Source organism: Oryctolagus cuniculus, chromosome 3 (assembly GCF_964237555.1).
Source record: "Oryctolagus cuniculus chromosome 3, mOryCun1.1, whole genome shotgun sequence".
Classification (NCBI taxonomy): Eukaryota; Metazoa; Chordata; class Mammalia; order Lagomorpha; family Leporidae; genus Oryctolagus; species Oryctolagus cuniculus.
In genome coordinates, this window is record NC_091434.1 from 43,696,282 (window position 1) to 43,715,365 (window position 19,084).

The window sequence follows — 19,084 nt, forward strand, 5'->3', positions numbered from 1 at the left end:
AATCTCTGATATTGTCAGATGCTATTTATCCATCTCACACCTCTCAGCACCTTTGTATTTGCTCTTTCTTCTTCCAGGCAAACTTGCCTAGCTGGTTTTTCATTTGTCTCAGGACTTTATTTCAGAGCCATCTTCTAAGGAGCAGACATTGGGCAGAGAGGTTAAGCTGCTCTTAGAGGATACACACATCCCCTATCACATTTCAAATCCCAGCTCCATTTCCAATTGCAGTTTCTTGCTCCTGTGTGCCGTGCAGGGCAGAAGATGATGGCTCAAGTAGTTGGGTCCTTGCCAAACACATGGGTGATAGGAAGTAAATTCTTAACTTTTGGTTTCAGCCTGGCCCAGCCTCAGGTGTTACAGGCATCTGGAGAGTGAATCAGAAGATGGAGGATCTCTGTCTCTGTCTCTCTGCCTTTCAAATAAAATTTAAATAAATAAATAAATAATGCCATTTCCTCAAAATCTTTCATATCTCCATCTTTTTAAGTTTGTTTAGCACTTATAATCTGCCATAATTTACATTTTATTACTGATAATAAGGATAAGCAACATTAGAAATCTAACCAATAAATACCAAATATGAGTGATTTAACAAAAGAGGTGTTTTATTTCCTACTCACATTACAGTCTGGGGACAAGTGGAGGTATTCTGTCTCCTCTCTTATGTACACACAGAAAACCAGGTTTCTTCCATGTTGCAATGATGCCATCTTTCAACTGTGGCCTTCCTGATCTTCACGGAAGTGGGAAGAGGAGACAGGGAAGGGTTATCATATAATTGATTATCTTAGCCCAGGTATGACCCACATTAATTCTGCTCACATTGCATTGGGTAGAACTAGTCACATGGCCATTTAACAACAGACAGCCTGGCAAATATATGGATACACACACACACACACACACACAATGGTAAGGGCCAAAATATTACCTTCTGGGGTAGACAAATGAGCCGAGTGACAGATAACGGTCCATTTCAATTTCCCTGTGTGTGGGACATGTGACTTGCTTCTACTGGATATAATACGGTAAATGCCCCATATTTTTTTTTCTTTTTATTTATTTATTTATTTTTAACTTTTATTTAATGAATATAAATTTCCAAAGTACGACTTATGGATTACAATGGCTTCCTCCCATACCATCCCTCCCACCCACAACCCTCCCCTTTCCCACTCCCTCTCCCCTTCCATTCACATCAAGATTCATTTTCGATTATCTTAATATACAGAAGATTAGCTTAGTATACATTAAGTAAGGATTTCAACAGTTTGCTCCCACACAGAAACATAAAGTGAAAAATAATAGATGATTTTTTTTAAATGATGATGAAATCAGATCAGACCTATTGTCATGTTTAATCCCAGTGAGAGTCAAGTTGGGAATTGATAATTTCTTTTTTTTTTTTTACAGAGGATCAGTTTAGTATGCATTAAGTAAAGATTTCAACAGTTTGCACCCCCATAGAAACACAAAGTGAAATATATTGTTTGAGTACTCGTTATAGCATTAAATCTCAATGCACAGCACATTAAGGACAGAGATCCTACATGAGGAGTAAGTGCACAGTGACTCCTGTTGTTGACTTTACCAATTGACACTCCTGTCTATGGCATCAGTAATCTCCCTATGCTCCAGTCATGAGTTTCCAAGGCTATGGAAGCCCTCTGAGTTCTCCGACTCTTATCTTGTTTAGACAAGGTCATAGTCAAAGTGGAGGTTCTCTCCTCCCTTCAGAGAAAGGTACCTCCTTCTTTGAAGACCTGTTCTTTCCACTGGGATCTCACTCACAGAGATCTTTTGCCAGAGTGTCTTGGCTTTCCATGCCTGAAATACTCTCATGGTAAATGCCCCATATTTTAAATTTTCATTGTACCAGTATCCTACTTCAAGGCAACAATTTCGATTCTAGTCAGGGTCATTAATCGTGACTGCTACAATAAACAGCCCCTCATCTAGGTAGCTTAATTCTTCATGTGGTGCTCACATCACTTCCCCATCAGCTCTTCTTCGAGCAATGGCTCAGGGATGAAGACTCCTTCCATCTGCGATGACTGTTTCAGTACATCATCTTTATGGGTTCAAGTGAAAGTGAGAATGAGAGAAGTGACACTTGATTCTTAATCTTCACAACCAGAAGCAATATCCATCACTGCTGCTGAAATTCTATTTGCCAGAGATAGTCACATGGTTAGCCTAAACATTAAAGAATGTAAAAGATAATACGGATTTTGTAAGCATGGACATGTTGCCAGTTACATCTTGTTTATTATTTGACTTCTCCTTTCCTATTCCATTAGAATATAAGCTTCATATGGCCAGGGATTTTTTTTTAAGATTTTATTTATTTATTTGAAAGTCAGAGTTACACAGAGAGAGGAGAGGCAGAGAGGTCTTCCATCTGATGGTTCAGTCCCCAATTGGCCACAACCGCCAGAGCTGTGCCGATCCGAAGCCAGGAGCTAGGAGCTTCTTCCGGGTCTCCCACGTGGGTGCACGGGCCCAAGGACCTGGGCCATCTTCCACTGCTTTCCCAGGCCATACCAGAGAGCTGGATTGGAAGAGGAGCAGCCAGGACTTGAACCGGCACCCATATGGGATGCTGGCGCTTCAGGCCAGGGCTTTAACCCACTGTGCCACAGTGCCAGCCCAGGGATTTTTGTCTATTCTCTTTCTCTTTTGAATCTCCAATACTTAGAAGATTGCCTGTCTCATAGTAAGTGATTATTAAATATTTACTTAAAGACTATGTGAAAGAGAGATTCCAAAGATTCTTACTGTTGGTATTGACTGAGAAATAAGAAGACAATAAGAAAGGATTCTGAGTAACCAAAACAAGTATCACAAAATTTATGCACCAAATTCCATGTACATTACTCACTGAATCTCTTCCCTCCCACAAACCATTTTAGATAAAGTTCTAATAGCATATTTACTTGGTCTATCGATTCCAAAGCAGACCATAAGCAGGAACTTAAAACTGAGATTTTAAAAGATTAAGGAAAGAAAACATGGTAGGTGAGAGCTAAGAAAAAATGTGGGATTCTAAGGAAAATAATTTTTCTTAAAGTACAAGAAAAACCCCTAGTAGCCTGAGGCCTTTTGGTGTAGGGGCAAAAGCCACCTACCAAAAAATACCTACAAGCTTCTATAGGCATCACTGAATCATAGCATGATAAATACATCAGAGCTACCATGAAAATAATACACTAATTACGTTTAGTATGTTTATTTAGAAAGGCAGAAAAGTCATAACACATTTAGAAGTGTATTTTGATATTTAATGTATATCCTTTGGTCATGCCCTCAATTCCCCAGTTGTAACTATTTATTCATTCCCTTATGATGTTTGATAGATGAAATACTATAGGAACTGATGTTTCAAAGAAATACTGTGCTGAAATTAGTCATTTCTTTAATTGGAAGCTCCCACTCCCTGAATGCTACACTGATTAGGCCACATTCAGAGGATCAGGTTCAATTCGGGACAGTTCCAGATTTTGTGGGGACTGAAGATTACACAACTCAGGGCATTCTCTAAGAAAAAAAATACACATTACAAATACAAAATGAAGTACAAAAATATTTATTTAAAATTTAAAAATCACAGATTATATAATAAGAAGACATTAGCAATCCCAAGGGAAAAATCCCCACAATTTTATAAATTAATTAACAGCCTGATATAACCTCTATGATACTTTTTCCCTCCTATTTTGGATTTATACTGTTTGATTTTTCTTCATGAAAACAATTTTGTTACATCATATCCTATAGAGTTAACAAATATTTCACTCTTTCCTCTAGCAAAGTTGATCAAAATTTGTTATTATTGATATTGTGGAAGAATTTCCTTCTTGTCCATAATGCATTATTAGGAAAGTCAAATACAGTATAAGGATTGGTGTCATATTTGTGAATATCTATGAAATTTGTTTCACATTACATAACAGGATATGAGAGGATTTTCCACCTTCTAGTCTTGGATTCATATATTTCCAAACAACACCCTCTTCTCCCAAAAATCACAACCTCCAAACATTGCCTTACCCATATACTTCTGTGACAGGTCCTGAAGTATGCATTCATTTGGTGATATGATTTCTGGCCCTCTGTCTTTATGTCACAACACTGACTGGTCACTGTAAGCCTTCAAATAGTAATGCCCAAGAAACACCTAAACATATTCCACTTAGCTGACTCAACTTCCCCTTAGCCAGATCCCCAATATGCCCTCAACTACTCCAATTCTACCAGACATAGGGGGATACGTTACAGTGGATGTTAGAATGAAAAGAGACAGCAATGTTGTTTTAGTTCAGGCTACTGTAACAAAATGTTATGGACTGGGTATTATAAACAGTAGTTTATTTTTCACAATTCTGGAGGCTAAATATTAGAGCTCAGGGTGCTAGCATGGTCACAGTGCGAAGGGCCCTTTTTGGGTTAAAGATTGTCTTTTTTTTTTTTTTTTTTTTTTTTACCTTGTATCCTTATGAAGTAGAAAGAAGGCAAGAGAGCTCTCAGGTTATCCTCACGACTTAATTACCTGCCAAAGGCCCATCATCTAATACCATCACTCTGAAGGTTAACTTTCAATGTATTTCAAGATATTCAGCGATTTTGGGGAAGATTAACATTCAGGCCATTATAAATCTTTTGAGATAAAAAAATATCTTTTGAAACTTTTACAAAATCAGAAGACTACAGAAATATGATAAGCAGTTAAGGACCATGCAAAGATGTAGGAAAAGAGATAATTCAAGTGGGTCACAAGGTTTTCTTTAGAGCTGGGAGTTCTGCAAAAGTCAAAGAAGTATATAAAGAATCATTTTCTAAAGTTAGGCCTGTTTCACCATAGAATTGATCCTCTTGTGAAATACTGCAGTCTTTTTACAGGAATGGTACAGATAGAGGCTAGGTGAGACCCATCAGGGAATCCTGTGAGGGGAGACACATGTTGGATAAGGGGGCATGGGGAATGGGGAGTGCAGTAGGAAAGATATTTACATATCTTGGCAAATCTGGGGTTTTAGGATGACTTTGCCATTAGTTTTAAATCTTGACATGTATAAAGTTTTAAAGATCCAGCTGTTTTTAAAGCAGCAGTAGTGAGCCACTTTACCTCTATTCAGTTTTACATTTTTTACTTTAAAGATGGATTGCAAAGCGGTAATCAATACAGGAGACCAAGGGTTGCTGATTTGGGATCGCTGGATCTGAGTAAGCTGTATAAAGAGAGTAATAGCGTGGCATCCCCCGGGATCCCTATGCTTCCTGTAGGAATTGGAACCGGACCTTTAGGGGGAGGGGCTCCTTAGCTCTCTGGAGTCGCCTAACAATGATGGCTGGGATGACAGATCCAGAGGACTAAGCCGCTTCCTGACATGTGACAGAACACAGCTGAAGCCGACTTGGGGCAATACAAAGAGAGGTTTATTGGCTTCAGGCATAGAGTTCGCTGAAGACACATTTGCCTCCCCAAGTTCCTGGGCGACTCAGCCCTTCCCCTCAGCTTTTCTTCGTTTAGGTTTCATTGGCACTCACTGGTGGTCCCTATTATCATCACTCACAGCCTTCTGACTTCATTACCTTAGTTCAAGAGTTTGGTGTTTTTTTTTTTTTTTTTCCGACCTGATCTAACAAAAGCTCCAGGTCGAGTTCCTGAACCAGCGTGCCCATCCCGGAAGCCGTCACCGTGGTCTGGACTGTGAGGACCGGTGGGTCCTGAGGAGCGAGGCCCGGAGGTGTCTGCTCCCAGCACCACGAGGACCCACTGCCCCTGCCAGACCAGAAAACGGGGAGAGAAGGGTAATAGCATACGTACTCAAACACCCCCAAAGAATGTACGCCATTATTAGGGGGATGTGTCCTGGGGCTCGCTCCACCGGATCACACATTGTAAAATCGAGTAAAGCTCTCACATCTGGGTAAGACAACACGCAAAGGGGCGGGAATACCACCCTTGGATGTCAGCATTTCTACTTTTTCTCCAAAGTGGGAATGCGTCAGTGAGGATGCTATAAGGGCGAACGTATCAATACAGCGGTTTTTGGTTTTTATGTCCTGTTTAGGCAAAGCATCCCGGAACGCCTCAGTAATCCATTTTTTTTTTTCCACGTGACCACACCCTACGTAGGTGACACGGGTACCGTCTTGCCCTTGCACTTGGGGAAACGGAGGCACGACACTCCCTCTTCGGCATTTGGGTGGCATCTGGAAACAGTACTGCCTGCGTGACCTCCGAGGGTCTCCGCCATCCCCCGCGACGCCTCTAGGATTCCTCCTGCCCTTCGGCTTCCCTTCTGAGGGAGAGCAGCTCAGGCTCCGCCGCAGCCCCGGGACGCGTCCTCCGCCCAGCTGCGCCGCCCTGCTCTCCCGCACCTTCCTCAGGGGACGTCCCACGGGCCAAGGTCTGCTTGTCTCTCTCGTCCTCTCCCCACAGCGCTTCGCTTCCACTGGTCCCGACGGGCAAGCAGCCCCCAGCCAAGCGCCTCCAGGGTCGCCAGGGCAGATGCCGCCCCGGCGTCTAGCGGGAGGGGCGCGGCGCCGCTGGAGGTGAGCGGGCCGGGGCGCTGGGGCTGGGCGGGCGGCGGCGGCGGCGGCGGCGGGAGGGAGGCCGGCGGGGAGCGGCGAGAGGGACGCGACGCAGGCAGGCCGACGCGCTGCTCGCGGCCGACTCCTGGATTGCAAAGCGGCCGGCAGCCGGGCGCTGCGGGGCCGCGCCGCGCTCGGCCGCAAACCTCCCGGCGGCGCCCACTCGAGCGCGGGCGGCAGACATGGCTTCGCGCGTCCCCGCTGCCGCTGACTCGACAACCGCGACGGGTCGTGCCAGGGGCGCAGCGTAAGCCGGGGGTGGGCGGCGGCGCGGAGCCGCCTCAGAGCACCGAGTGCGTGGCGAGCGAGCAAGATGCCAGCACAAAGGCAAGCCGAGACCCAGCCCGCTGCGGAGGGCGGTGGGGAGAGCCGCTGAGGGGCGCTCCGGGCGCGCTCTGCTCGGGCGCCGCGTCTCTCCGGTCGCGGGGCCGGAGACAGCAGCGCAGGGCTCCTTGTGCTGTGTGGCAGCGGCCGCCGCAGCCAAGAGCTGCAGGCGACGCGCGGCGGCGCCCCCAGCCGCCTGCCTTCTCCGCGGCGTGCACGCACCAGCCGGAGAGCACCGGGGCTGCAGGTCCGGGCGACTGCGGGGGCGCCGTCCCGCCCCGCGGCCGGGGCCCCCAAGCCGCAGCCCGCCGTTGCCGCTGAGCCCAGGTGAGTTCGCGGCCGGAGCCCGGTCCCCGCGCCGCAGGTATCAGCCCCGGGAGGTGGCTTTGTTTTTCTCGCTCGCGCCCCGGCGCGGTCATTCATTTGACATTTCAGCTTCCGCTGCCCTGAGACGCGGATGCGAGCCCCGGACGTGCCTGGTGGTTGGGTTACCCGGGGAGCTGGGAACTGGGGATCTGTTTGAGCATCACTTGGGGGAGAAGAGGCTTCATCTTCTGTCGGCGTGGAATGTACCGTGAGCATCCTCTGCTGAAGCCTAGGGCCTGGAGGAAGCCGGGGCTGCAGATTTAGACGTAGACGTTCCGAGGACGTGGAACCGCAGAGGTCTGACTCTTTCATGTCTTGTCTTCTCCGTTCGCCGCTCTCGGCTGCTTTTCGTTGTGTATTACTATTCATTTGAGGAACATCTTTAGAGTTGGAAGTCTTTGGAGTCACTGCAGAGATTTCACAGAGTTACAGGGCCCGCTGGATGTTAAACTTCGAGAAGGAAGCCTCGGTGATTGTTAGGGAGGTGGACAGCAGGCAAACTTCGTGGGGGCATTTAGCCTTCCTGGATGTAATGGGAGCTTCCGCTGTGCTAGAGACGTGCAAACTCCCAGCTCCCCTGGTCAAAGTGTGAAACTTGTCTTTTACTGAATGGCATTCTAGAGTTTATCATTTAGAAGACAAATATCTCAGAGAAATTAGTATTTTATTAGACTGGTGAAATTTCGTGCATTTGTTTTAGACATATGATTTTGTTTTTACTATTTCTGTTAGTCCCTCACGAACTCATTTCTGTTGCCTAGAGAGAACTTCTCTCTCCCGCCCCCTCGCCCCCTCTCCACTCCCCAACAATGGCTGTATGTTCAGAGAGGTTATCCTTAAAATGACACTCTGATTAGCTATAAAGGAAGGCCAGTTATTAAGTGTGTCTTACTCTTTGACACACAAGAGTCCTACTCTGGATGGAGATATTATTTAGTGGTGTGAAAATCTGGAGCTGGCTAATCTGTTTGGTCATCGGAAGATTCCTGCAGGGATTGTTTATATAGTGTGGGAGACAGATGGCATCTCTAGCAGACAAGAGAAGCCAGGCATAAAGGGTCATTGTATTCTTCAGAAATCACCCACTTCACTACTGGGAGGTGGGACAAGGGTGGGGTGGAGGGTGGGAAAAACAAAATTTTTTCTCCCAATGGAGACATCCTGACCTTAACACCCAGCAACCTAACCCGTTAATTTTTTCTTCCTTTGAACATTTAAAAAGTCATCATTGAGCTATGTATTTTGATTATTACATTGGCACATTTTGGCCTCTGTTGTGGTTACGTGAAGCAGTTTAAGCGGTTATATTAACAAAAAGTCTTCGAACTTAAAATTGTTGTACTACTTCTAGGGGGAAAAACAGTTGTGCCTTCCTTAACTGTTGTATATAAATGGCTCCGTGGACTCATGGGGTCCCCTAGCTGGGAAGACTTTAGTGTTATCTGTGTTAGTTTGAATGCAGTTTCTTTCACCATCTAAATGGCAGTTGGTTCCCTGACCCCCCATGTTTGGCCCCTTACTCTCAGCACCTGTCTCCATGATGACTTCCCAATGTAACACATTTGCTTTACATCACCCCCATCACAGCCTTAGGCATCCATTAGTATGAATGTGGTGCCAGTGAAGAAATCAGTCATTCTGGACATTCAAGATAAGCCAACTGGAGTTTTCTGCTTCTACCACTGTTACAGATTTTTGTGTGCTGCAGATTGCAACTATTTATTTTTTTATTATTTATTTATTTATTTATTTTTTTGACAGGCAGAGTGGACAGTGAGAGAGAGAGACAGAGAGAAAGGTCTTCCTTTGCCGTTGGTTCACCCTCCAATGGCCGCCGCGACTGGTGCACTGTGGCCGGCGCACCACGCTGATCCGATGGCAGGAGCCAGGAGCCAGGTGCTTTTCCTGGTCTCCCATGGGGTGCAGGGCCCAAGCACCTGGGCCATCCTCCACTGCACTCCCTGGCCACAGCAGAGGGCTGGCCTGGAAGAGGGGCAACTGGGACAGAATCCGGCGCCCCGACCGGGACTAGAACCCGGTGTGCCGGCGCCGCTAGGTGGAGGATTAGCCTAGTGAGCCGCGGCGCCGGCCCCAGATTGCAACTAGATCACAAAATTGGTCTTCTCTCTTTATGAATATGATGAAAAATATTCCACTAAGTTCATGTTTACCAGCAACAGGACCACATTTAATAAAACCATGAGTGGGTCTGGTCCCCCTGAACAGGAAGTAAGCATTGGCTCTGTTTAACTCGAGCAGTGTGGTGTTGGGAGAAAAATACCTTTTCTTTCTTTCATCAAAGCCTTTTGCACCACTGATTCCAGCAAAAGACAAAGATACCAAGGTTGTGACATGTAGTTGAGGAAAAATGCTATGGTCTTTTCTTCTGGATGGTTATGTTTTGCAGGAGAGGTGGCTTTTGGGCTCAGGTCAGTTTTGATATGTGCCCTGGCATATACAAAATGATCTGACATACAAAATACTTTTTCAGTGTATGGTTAGTGTCTGTGTGTCCTCTCACTGGATGACCACCTCTGTTGCTGAAGTGTTCCTTGCAGAGAAGCCAGAGGTTCCTGGCCTGTGGCTAGTTGTGGGCCTGGCCTTTATCCACATTCTGGTGCATTGCTGCCTGCTTTCGGGGGGAAAAAAAATGGAACCACTTTGGCTTGGTGTGCTGGATAGGGAGTGGCAGCGTTGAGTGAAAACCTTTCCAGCTGTGTTATCAAAAGCCAGGCCTGGCCTGAAAGAGAGAGGACTGTCTTTGAAGTTCAGTTGCTCTAACAGAGGCAGAAGTTGCTTCATTACACGCATGTTCCCTGTAGTATCGGGATGTGAATGAGAAATTAGAAGGGTGATGACCTTCTGGTTTGCTTGTGATAGACTAGTTTATTATTGTTGAATTATATTAATTAACAAAGTGCTTCTATCACATTTAAAAGCATCCTGGTTTGACTCACAAACTCTAGTTATAGGGTCTATAGTTACAGTTACCCTAGATTTTAAGGAATCTTAACTGCTTTCACCATCACCCCTCTTCTGACACCTGATTTTGAGTCTTGCTTTATTTCAGGCTTTCACTTGTTAGATACAAAGACAAAAAAAAATAAGATAAATTTAAACCTGAAAAATGCATAAGGAAAAAAAAGAAATAGTGAAGAAGATAGGAGAATGAAATAATCATTTATCTGTTTATACATATAGGGAATAAGTTTTATTCTTAATTCATTGTCTATCATAGCTATGAGATTGTAATATTATTGTTTTCAATCACAATAAAATTATATCTACGATCAAGGTGTGTACAAATATGCCAGTACACACATTAACATATATGTTGAACAAATCTAGAATAATCTGAGAACATTTTTCCATCATATGGATATGTTTCATAGAAAAAAACCCAATAACTTGAGTCAGAGTTTGACTACAATGTACTCTAGTTTTCTTAGGCTAGTCTCAGTTTTTGCTTCTTGATCTGGTGTCTGTTCCAGTTAGAAATACATTTTATTCTTCAGAGTGTCCCTTTTGCACAAAAAATTACATAGTCATCCTACTTACAAAGGAGATACATACATTTCTTCTGATTCAGGCATGCTGACCAAGCTTTTGAGGATGTAAGTGGAGTGAATGCAGGAAAGGTGACACCCATAATTAATTGTAACACCTCTTGGCCAGCACTGAAAGTGAACTATTACAAACAAATTACAAACAGAACCCAGCATTGTGATTCTTTAGCAAAGGAACACAGTTGATGCCACACTTCGTATATCTTTGGAATAGAACCCAAACTCACCAACTCACCTGCATCATCTGAAATCCCTATGAGAATTTTCGTGCTGGGAACAGATACATCAGTCTCCTTACGTGTAAGCCTTCTCTATGAAAAGCTGAGATCCCAACCCAACACTGTAGACAAAAGAGTACAAGGGGGAAAAAGACCCTTCCTATTTTTCTCATGGCCCAGAGATCCTTGAAACTGAGAGATTATGAAGTCAAGTCTTCACAACAACTTGTGTTCTGGAATTGCAGTAAATATGTAAGAATAGTACCACACATTAGATCTTGAAAATTGCATTCATATCTGCAAGAGCCATGTAATCATCAATTCTGCAAAACCTTGTAAAAACTATTCTTCTGCATCACTGGAGTTGTCCCAATTTGTATTGGCCTTAGATTAATGGATAAGCACTGCCACTTAAGAAAGTCTAGTCATTGGGAATTTATGGCCTTCCTGATCTTTCACAGTTTAATTTCTTAACTTGACTCTCTGCACTCTGCCTCTCTAAACTTTAGATCATCTCCTGACTTTGTCTAATTTTAATACTCTTTTGTTGGTATAATTCTTTTGTTTAAAAAACTCTTGATGGCTTACTGTTTTCTGTTTAAGTCTGATATTAAGATCTATTGGCAGGTAGAAAGGACAAATCATGAAAGAATCATTCATTAATTCAACTATTATTTATTTAGCTCCCTCTATGAGTTAGTGTCTGATCTAGGTACTGGGGATATGCCACTATATAGAACAAAGGTATCTAACCTTATTTTTGGGCCAGGGGAGTTGGGGGTGGAAGATGATAAATCAAATAAATGGGTAAATTATATAACATGCTAGAAGGAGGTACATGCTTTGGAAGAAAGAGAAAGTAGACCAGTATACATGTAGTTGAGTAGTCTTGATGAAGAAAGAGACCTTAAGCAAATACTTAAAAGGAGCTAAGAGAAGTTTCTTATTTAGTTCCCTGAGGGTGAGATTTGCAGGCAGAGGAAATAACCAATGCTAAGGCCTTAAGATACGAATGTGTCTGAACGTGTTCAAAGATTGGCAAGAAGACTAACATGATAAAGTGTGTTGACCAGGAAGGTCAGAAAGGTAGTATGGGGTTGGTAGAACATCTAAGACCCTGAGATATGAGAGTAATTATGATTTCCACAGACATTCCATTTTCTTAGAAACACATTATACTATTATAGATTGTGCTACAAAAACTGCACTGGTCAGTGTATATGGCATATATTTCAGTAGTGGTTTACTTCATGTTGGTTAGTATACTTTCTATATCATTTTCTTATTTTTTGTTTGATGCTGTCATTAATTTGTATTCTATATCACAAAAATAATTCAATGTTTCAAAAGTTACTCATTGGCATGTAAAAATAATGAAGATAATAGTGCAAGTGCTATAATTCAGAATTCCATAAACAGACTTAGACTGAATCCCATTATAAATAGTAATTTGAATCTGTATGTGTAGAGACAAAGGAATCTGTGAGAGTTATAAGTTCAAAACAGTAGCTGAAACTGAAAAGTACAAATGGAATTGAGACAATAACTATCTCAAAACTGTTAATTTTTTATTGAGTTTGCCATTCATTTGTTTAATCTCCATTAGGAGTGAATCCCTAATCATTGCCTGTTACGAAGCTTTCTCCAATAGTGGCATAAAGCCATGAATGTTTTTGTGTCATTTTCGAACAAAGCACAGTGGCTTCTCTGTTACACTATTGAAGTTTCCTGGGATAAATACACAGTTTTCCTTTACAAAATTATTCTATTATATTGCCAAAGGAAGGTAAGAGACTGTAACTCTACTAATATCATTAAAGCGTCCTTGTAGCAAAAGTAAGTATGAGTCATATTATTGAAGAGACACTTGGAAAATTAGCTAGAAAGTTAAGGACAAACATTATCCTTAGAAACCAGAAGTTATTGACAAAATTCCTTTGTCAAATGACATGGTTGGCCGTTGCATATCAGTAGAGTAGAGTGTGGAGGAATGATTACTATCAAGTACATGCTAGCAGATATTTCATTTTATGGTTGGATTAAACCACCGATGTCATGCAGAGAATGAATCAGCTTTTGGCTTTTGTTCATGGAGGAGTACTTGGTGATGCTTTGTTCATTTATCACTGAAAACTCATGCTATAAGGGAACAGATTTTTCTTTTGGTTGACCATTATTTATGAGATTGGAAAAGTTGCCTAGGGGACAGGACTGACAAAGTAGTGGTTGGCTTCCTGAAGGAAAGAAGTTATACTTAGAAGACAACCTATGTGCTACCTAATTCACAGACAAGGGTGTGGTGCTTTCTGATCTTGAGGAATTGCTGAAAGAAAAAGTAAAAACTGAGGATGGAACCAAACTGTGGCCTCTGAGTATAGGTGAGTGCTATGTGACATGATGAGCAGTGAGTATAAATCTGCTTCTCCTCGCTGACGCATGCTGGCTGTGAAGGGGAAATGGGGGCTCATATGATATATTATTTATGGAGTATGATGCTTTTGAAGTGCAGAAAAATGTTTCTTACTGACACTGATTAGAAACTATTCTGTTATATCCAGTGACATATCTCAGTAAAGCACTTAACTCACAGTGAACCATGCACAACAAGGACAGAGTAGAAAGGGAGAATTGTTAGTGGATAAAGCAATATAATATACCACACTCTTATATTATGATTTTTTTCTCCTTAGTTAGAGGTCCACATTGACTATAAAAGGTTAAGGAATAATATGTTCAATAGTGGATTTTTCCTCAAATAATAAGCATATTGTCTCTCAGTGAATTACTAGAAGAATAAGAGCGCAAAGGAATAAGACTTGGACCCAGTTAATTTTGATGGGGAGAAGGTAAAAGTGTATGCTTGGTAAGTGCACATGCTTTGAGAACGTGTGGAGAACTATAGTGGGAGAAACCCCAGATTTTAGGATTTTGTAAAATAATAGGAAATGCCTGAGGTTCACTGTCGCTCCCCCTCTTCGTGGAGGAACGACACAGGACCCTGTGCTGTTCTTTTGTCTGCTCGGCCCTTCCCGGGTTTGCTGCTGGTTCTTCCCGGGTTGGCTACCGACCCTTCCACCTCCATGGAAGGGCGGTTCCCCCTGCCATTTTCCCCACTTCCGCGGGGGAGCGGCACACCGCCGGCCGGCTCTCTCGGGGGCTGCTCAGATGTTCCTCAGGTGTTCCCCTTAGATGTTCCTGGTGCATGCCGTCTCTCTCCTCCTTTATAGTCCTCTTCCACCAATCCCAACTCTGCTACCCACACGCCGAGTACGCTGCTCTCCTCCAATCAGGAGCAGCTCCTGCAGCTTGTCAAGTTGGTGAAAGGCAGCTGTGTAGAAGCTGTTTCCTCCTCTCCCAGCGCCATATTGTGGGAGAGCAGATGCATAGAATAAGTCTTAATTCCAGTAACTTAGTCTAGTCTGAGTTGCTCCCCATAGTTCACATGGAAGGAGGTGATGAAATTTGATAAGTGGACATGGCCTTTCTTATAGTTTTTCTTTAGGCTTTGCTTATTTCAGGTTTTTGGGATATCATATATTCTTATTGCCCTTGCCTGAGCCAAAAAACAAACAAACAAACAAACAAACAAGAGTGATCTGTAGGGGTCTTATAGTGATCTTCTATTCTTCCCCACAGGTCTTCCTCCCTTCTTGTCCCCTATCTTTTTCTGTTCCTCTCTTTCTTTGTCTTTCCTTTTTTTAAGTCATTGAGTTGGCATCTGTACGCTAGAAGTGACTTTATCACAGCTCATTTCCTATATCACCACGTCTAGGCTGAGTGTGTGTGCTATCCAGGGCAAGATGGAAAAGGGCCTCCAAGGAAGGGAAGTTCTTTTTTGGCTCAGGTAACCCGCTCTAAAACATATGATATCTAATTATAGCATGTATTTAATTTAAACCTCCATTCATCAATAAAGACACATATCCTTTTTTCCCCCTTTGGACTTTAATATAGATGGAATCATTCACTCTCTTTTGTCTAGTAACTCTTTTGTGGTGATGGCCATTGTTTAATGCTAGGATAGAGGTCATTCATGCATTTTTTTCACTGAGCATTGAGAGCCTTATATATGCCAGGCTGTGATGGGTATAAAAGAGGTTAATAATCAGCCATGGCTCTGCCTAGATTAAAAAAGAGAATTTAATGGGACACAGGCAGCAGAGATCAGAATAAACAAATACATTCATAATTGCAAAGCAAAGATGGCAAAAATGTTAAATGTGCTAAATCTTGTTGGTATATAGGTTACTTTATGTTAACTTCTGAACTGTATGAATTTCTGAACATATATTTGAAATATTTCATAAGTAGAAAATGAAAGGCTTGTTGGAAGTGTGGTAAGTGCTTTGTAGAAGAGGCTTTGGTAGAGAATGGGGTATAACAGGATTTTCTTAGATGGAGTAGTCAGGGAAAACTTGAAATATAATTCATCACTTGCCTATGTAAGACAGATGAGGATAATTCAGATATGTTTCAGAGAAAAGTCACAAAGTGATTGATGACAGAGTTAAAAATAAAACCTATGAGAACAGTCTCCAAGAACTGGGATGCTGAGCAGTAGAGGAATGCTTAACCTGATACAGTGATGAAGGCTGTCTTTTCCTTAGGTGTATGGGGACTTTTAACGCATCCGCATTCTCTTCCCTGTCTTCCATGACCAACAGAAGGCAAGACAAGATTCAGGTTAGAACTGTGTGTTAAAAGAAAATTGGAATTCTGTTCTTCAGTTGAGGAAAAACTGGAAAGAACTTGAGAGGAAAACCGGTGTGCCTATCTTGTAAAGAATTTATCAACTCCTCTGGTTCCAGTCCAACTTGCTGCTTATGCACATCCTAGAAGGCAGCAGATGAAGGCTTATCATGCTACCCACATGGGAGACCTGGATAGAGTTCATGGATCCTGGCTGCAGCCTGTCCCAGCCCTGGCTCTTGTGGGCATTTGGGAGTGACCCAGTGAATTGCAGTTCTACCCCCACCCCATTGCCCTGGCTTTCAAACAAATAGAAATAAATAAATAAACTATCTTTTCAGTGTTCTTAACAGGTGGTCCTCGAGTTCTTAGGAAATAGCTTCTGTGCTTCTCCACCTAGAATGGAGTGGTAGTAAGTGGAGCCTTCTGATTTGCTTTAACTAGGCAAGCCTTTCCATCCCACCAATATCCCAAACTCATCCTCACTCTCAGTACTTTTGGTTCAGGATACACCTCCTACCCAGAGTACCCATTAGTTCTATTTACTCTTTTTTTTTTTCTTTCTTTCTTTTTTTTTTAATTTTTGACAGACAGAGTGGACAGTGAGAGAGAGAGACAGAAAGAAAGGTCTTCCTATTGCCGTCGGTTCACCCTCCAATGGCCGCCACGGCCAGCGCGCTGCGGCCTGCGCACCGTGCTGATCTGATGGCAGGAGCCAGGTACTTATCCTGGTCTCCCATGGGGTGCAAGGCCTAAGGACTTGGGCCATCCTCCACTGCACTCCTGGGCCATAGCAGAGGGATGGCCTGGAAGAGGGGCAACTGGGACAGAATCCGGCACCCCGACCGGGACTAGAACCCGGTGTGCCGGTGCCACAAGGCGGAGGATTAGCCTATTGAGCTGAGGCGCTGGCAGTTCTGTTTATTCTTAAAAGTCCATATCTCCATGCCCTTCCACATACAACTTAAAAAGAGTGGTTTGCATAATTTCCCCGTGCAGATTATCCTAATGAGGAATATGGCATTCCTACCAGTCCAAATGAAGCTCAACTTGTCAACGATTGACAATTAAGGTAGGGGTAAAGTGACTATCCCAATCTCCAGGGAGGGGATGGGGAACTTGTTTAGTTGGGTGTCTTCCTTCTTAGGTGCTGTTATGTCACTCCTTTGGGAATCATTATTTTATAAACATTAAGTTCTTGATCTGCTGTTTTTAGATGATGCCCTAGTTACTTTGTTTCCTATTTGTCTTTTTGCCAACTAGATTATAAGTATGGAAACTTGGCAGATGCTTCTGTATAGTGTCCAGTATTGATCATGTAGAGAATATATAATAGTCATTGCCTAATGGCTGAAGGAACCACCTGTTACTCACAGACCATTATGACAGGCTATTTCTTGTATAAATCAGATAAAGTGGCACTAGATGCTAGAAGATGGACATTTTTGCATTTCAGATGGCAGAAAATCCAGTTTTAGGGTTCTAATTAATTCAAATAGTTCTCTTCACAGTAACCTTCTTCGTTTCTAAGTCTTCTAACTTCTTTGTATTCAAAGTGTTGTCCCTACACCACCAGCATAAGTGGCATTACCAGGGAACTTGTTAGAAATGCAAAATTTTAGATTCTGTACCAGAACTGTGGAATTAGAGTCTGATTGTTAACAAGACCCCCAAGTGTGTTGTATGCACAGTAAAGTTTGAGAAGCATTTTTTTTTTTTTTTGACAGGCAGAGTGGACAGTGAGAGAGAGAGACAGAGAGAAAGGTCTTCCTTTGCCTTTGGTTCACCCTCCAATGGCCGGCGCGCTGCGGCCGGCGCACCACGCCTATCCAAAAGCAGGAGCCAGGTGCTTTTCCTGGTCTCCCATGGGGTGCAGGGCCCAAGCACTTGGGCCATCCTCCACTGCACTCCCTGGCCACAGCAGAGAGCTGGCCTGGAAGAGGGGCAACCGGGACAGAATCCAGCGCCCCGACCGGGACTAGAACCCAATGTGCCAGCGCCACAAGGTGGAGGATTAGCCTAGTGAGCCGTGGCGCCGGCCTGAGAAGCATTGTTTTAACTCATCAGATCTCATAAATTATGGAGAACGTTTATCTTCAACAAATCATACATCTGGAAACTAAGGTCTCGTTGATCTGTGGATGAGATTCTCTGTGCTTTTCTTTTTTTAAAGATTTATTTATTTGAAAGTCAGTTTTTACACACACACAGAGAGAGAGAGAGAGGTCCATCTTCCATCTGCTGGTTCACTCCCCAATTGGTCTCAATGTCCGGAGCTGTGCTTATCCGAAGCCAGAAGCCAGGAGCTTCTTCAAGGTCTCTCACATGAGTGCAGGGGCCAAGGACTTGGGCCATCTTCTACTGCTTTCCCAGACCATTGCAGAGAGCTGGATCAGAAGTGTAGCAGCGGGGATTCAAACCAGCACCCATATAGGATGCTGGCACTGCAGGCAGCTGCTTTACTTGCTACACCACAGCGCTGGCCCCCTCTGTGCTTTTTGCTGTGTGCTTTGAGTTCTTCTGTTTCATGTAGGCACTTTTCTGTCCAGAAAATGCTTCTGCAGGACAGTGTTGGAATAATTCAGGTCTCTGATGATGTTTAGATGTTAGACATGATGGTGATTACAGGAAGATGAAGCAGTTGTTAAAGTGAGAAACTGGGAGAGGCTGGCAAAGGTAGAGGAACAAGGCTATGGAAGCTAAAAGCAAGCGATGGGGGAAAAGGTTTTCCCCTTATAATTAGATATAACTTTTAACTCCCTGGACTTGGACTCATTTTAAACTCGAACACCTGCAGAGCCAGCAGGTCCCAAATGAAACCAGTTGGACGTGTTGTGCATGAGAAACCTGTGGAGTGGGAAGGATGATGGAGAGACGTGTCATCAAAGGAGAAAAAAGTATCACCACTTGGGTTACCCCATTGTTACAACATGGAAGCTTGGGTCCAAAATGGCTGACTGTTCAGATTTTTCAGATGAGGCTAAAGAATGAAAGTTTGTATGTAAAATGTCTTTGAATGTAATTTGTTAGTAAGTAATTAAAATGTTTTCAGAATGGCTCATGCCAATCAAAACTCATATGCTGCCTGTATCTGATTTGTAACCCCTGTTCTGTGTCAACAGAACATACGAAATGGTGTCAAATGTCCGACTTTGTCAATGACAGGCACCAAACACAGGAAGAAGATTTTTGGTTCTGGTAGGGGCCTCCTTCCCTCCAAAAAAAGGCACCAAAAAAAAAAAAAAAAAAAAAAAAAAAAAAAAAAAAAAAGACCTGCATTTGCTTTAATGGTGTGACTTAAAATATGTAATTTCTGAAGAA

The 19,084-nt window shown here is 43.2% G+C and overlaps 1 protein-coding gene across 5 annotated transcripts in view; it reads left to right on the forward strand.

Annotated features, from left to right (window-relative positions):
* Positions 1-6,271: 6,271 nt before the first annotated feature.
* The window catches only part of HECW2 (HECT, C2 and WW domain containing E3 ubiquitin protein ligase 2), a 445,235-nt gene continuing 432,422 nt past the window's right edge, over positions 6,272-19,084 (forward strand). Inside the window, exon 1 of one of the 5 annotated variants that reach the window (XM_051849334.2) lies at positions 6,272-6,416. The gene's annotated coding sequence lies outside the window, so the exon portion shown is untranslated. The other 4 variants (XM_051849331.2, XM_051849332.2, XM_051849335.2 and 1 more) reach the window with 4 other exon arrangements.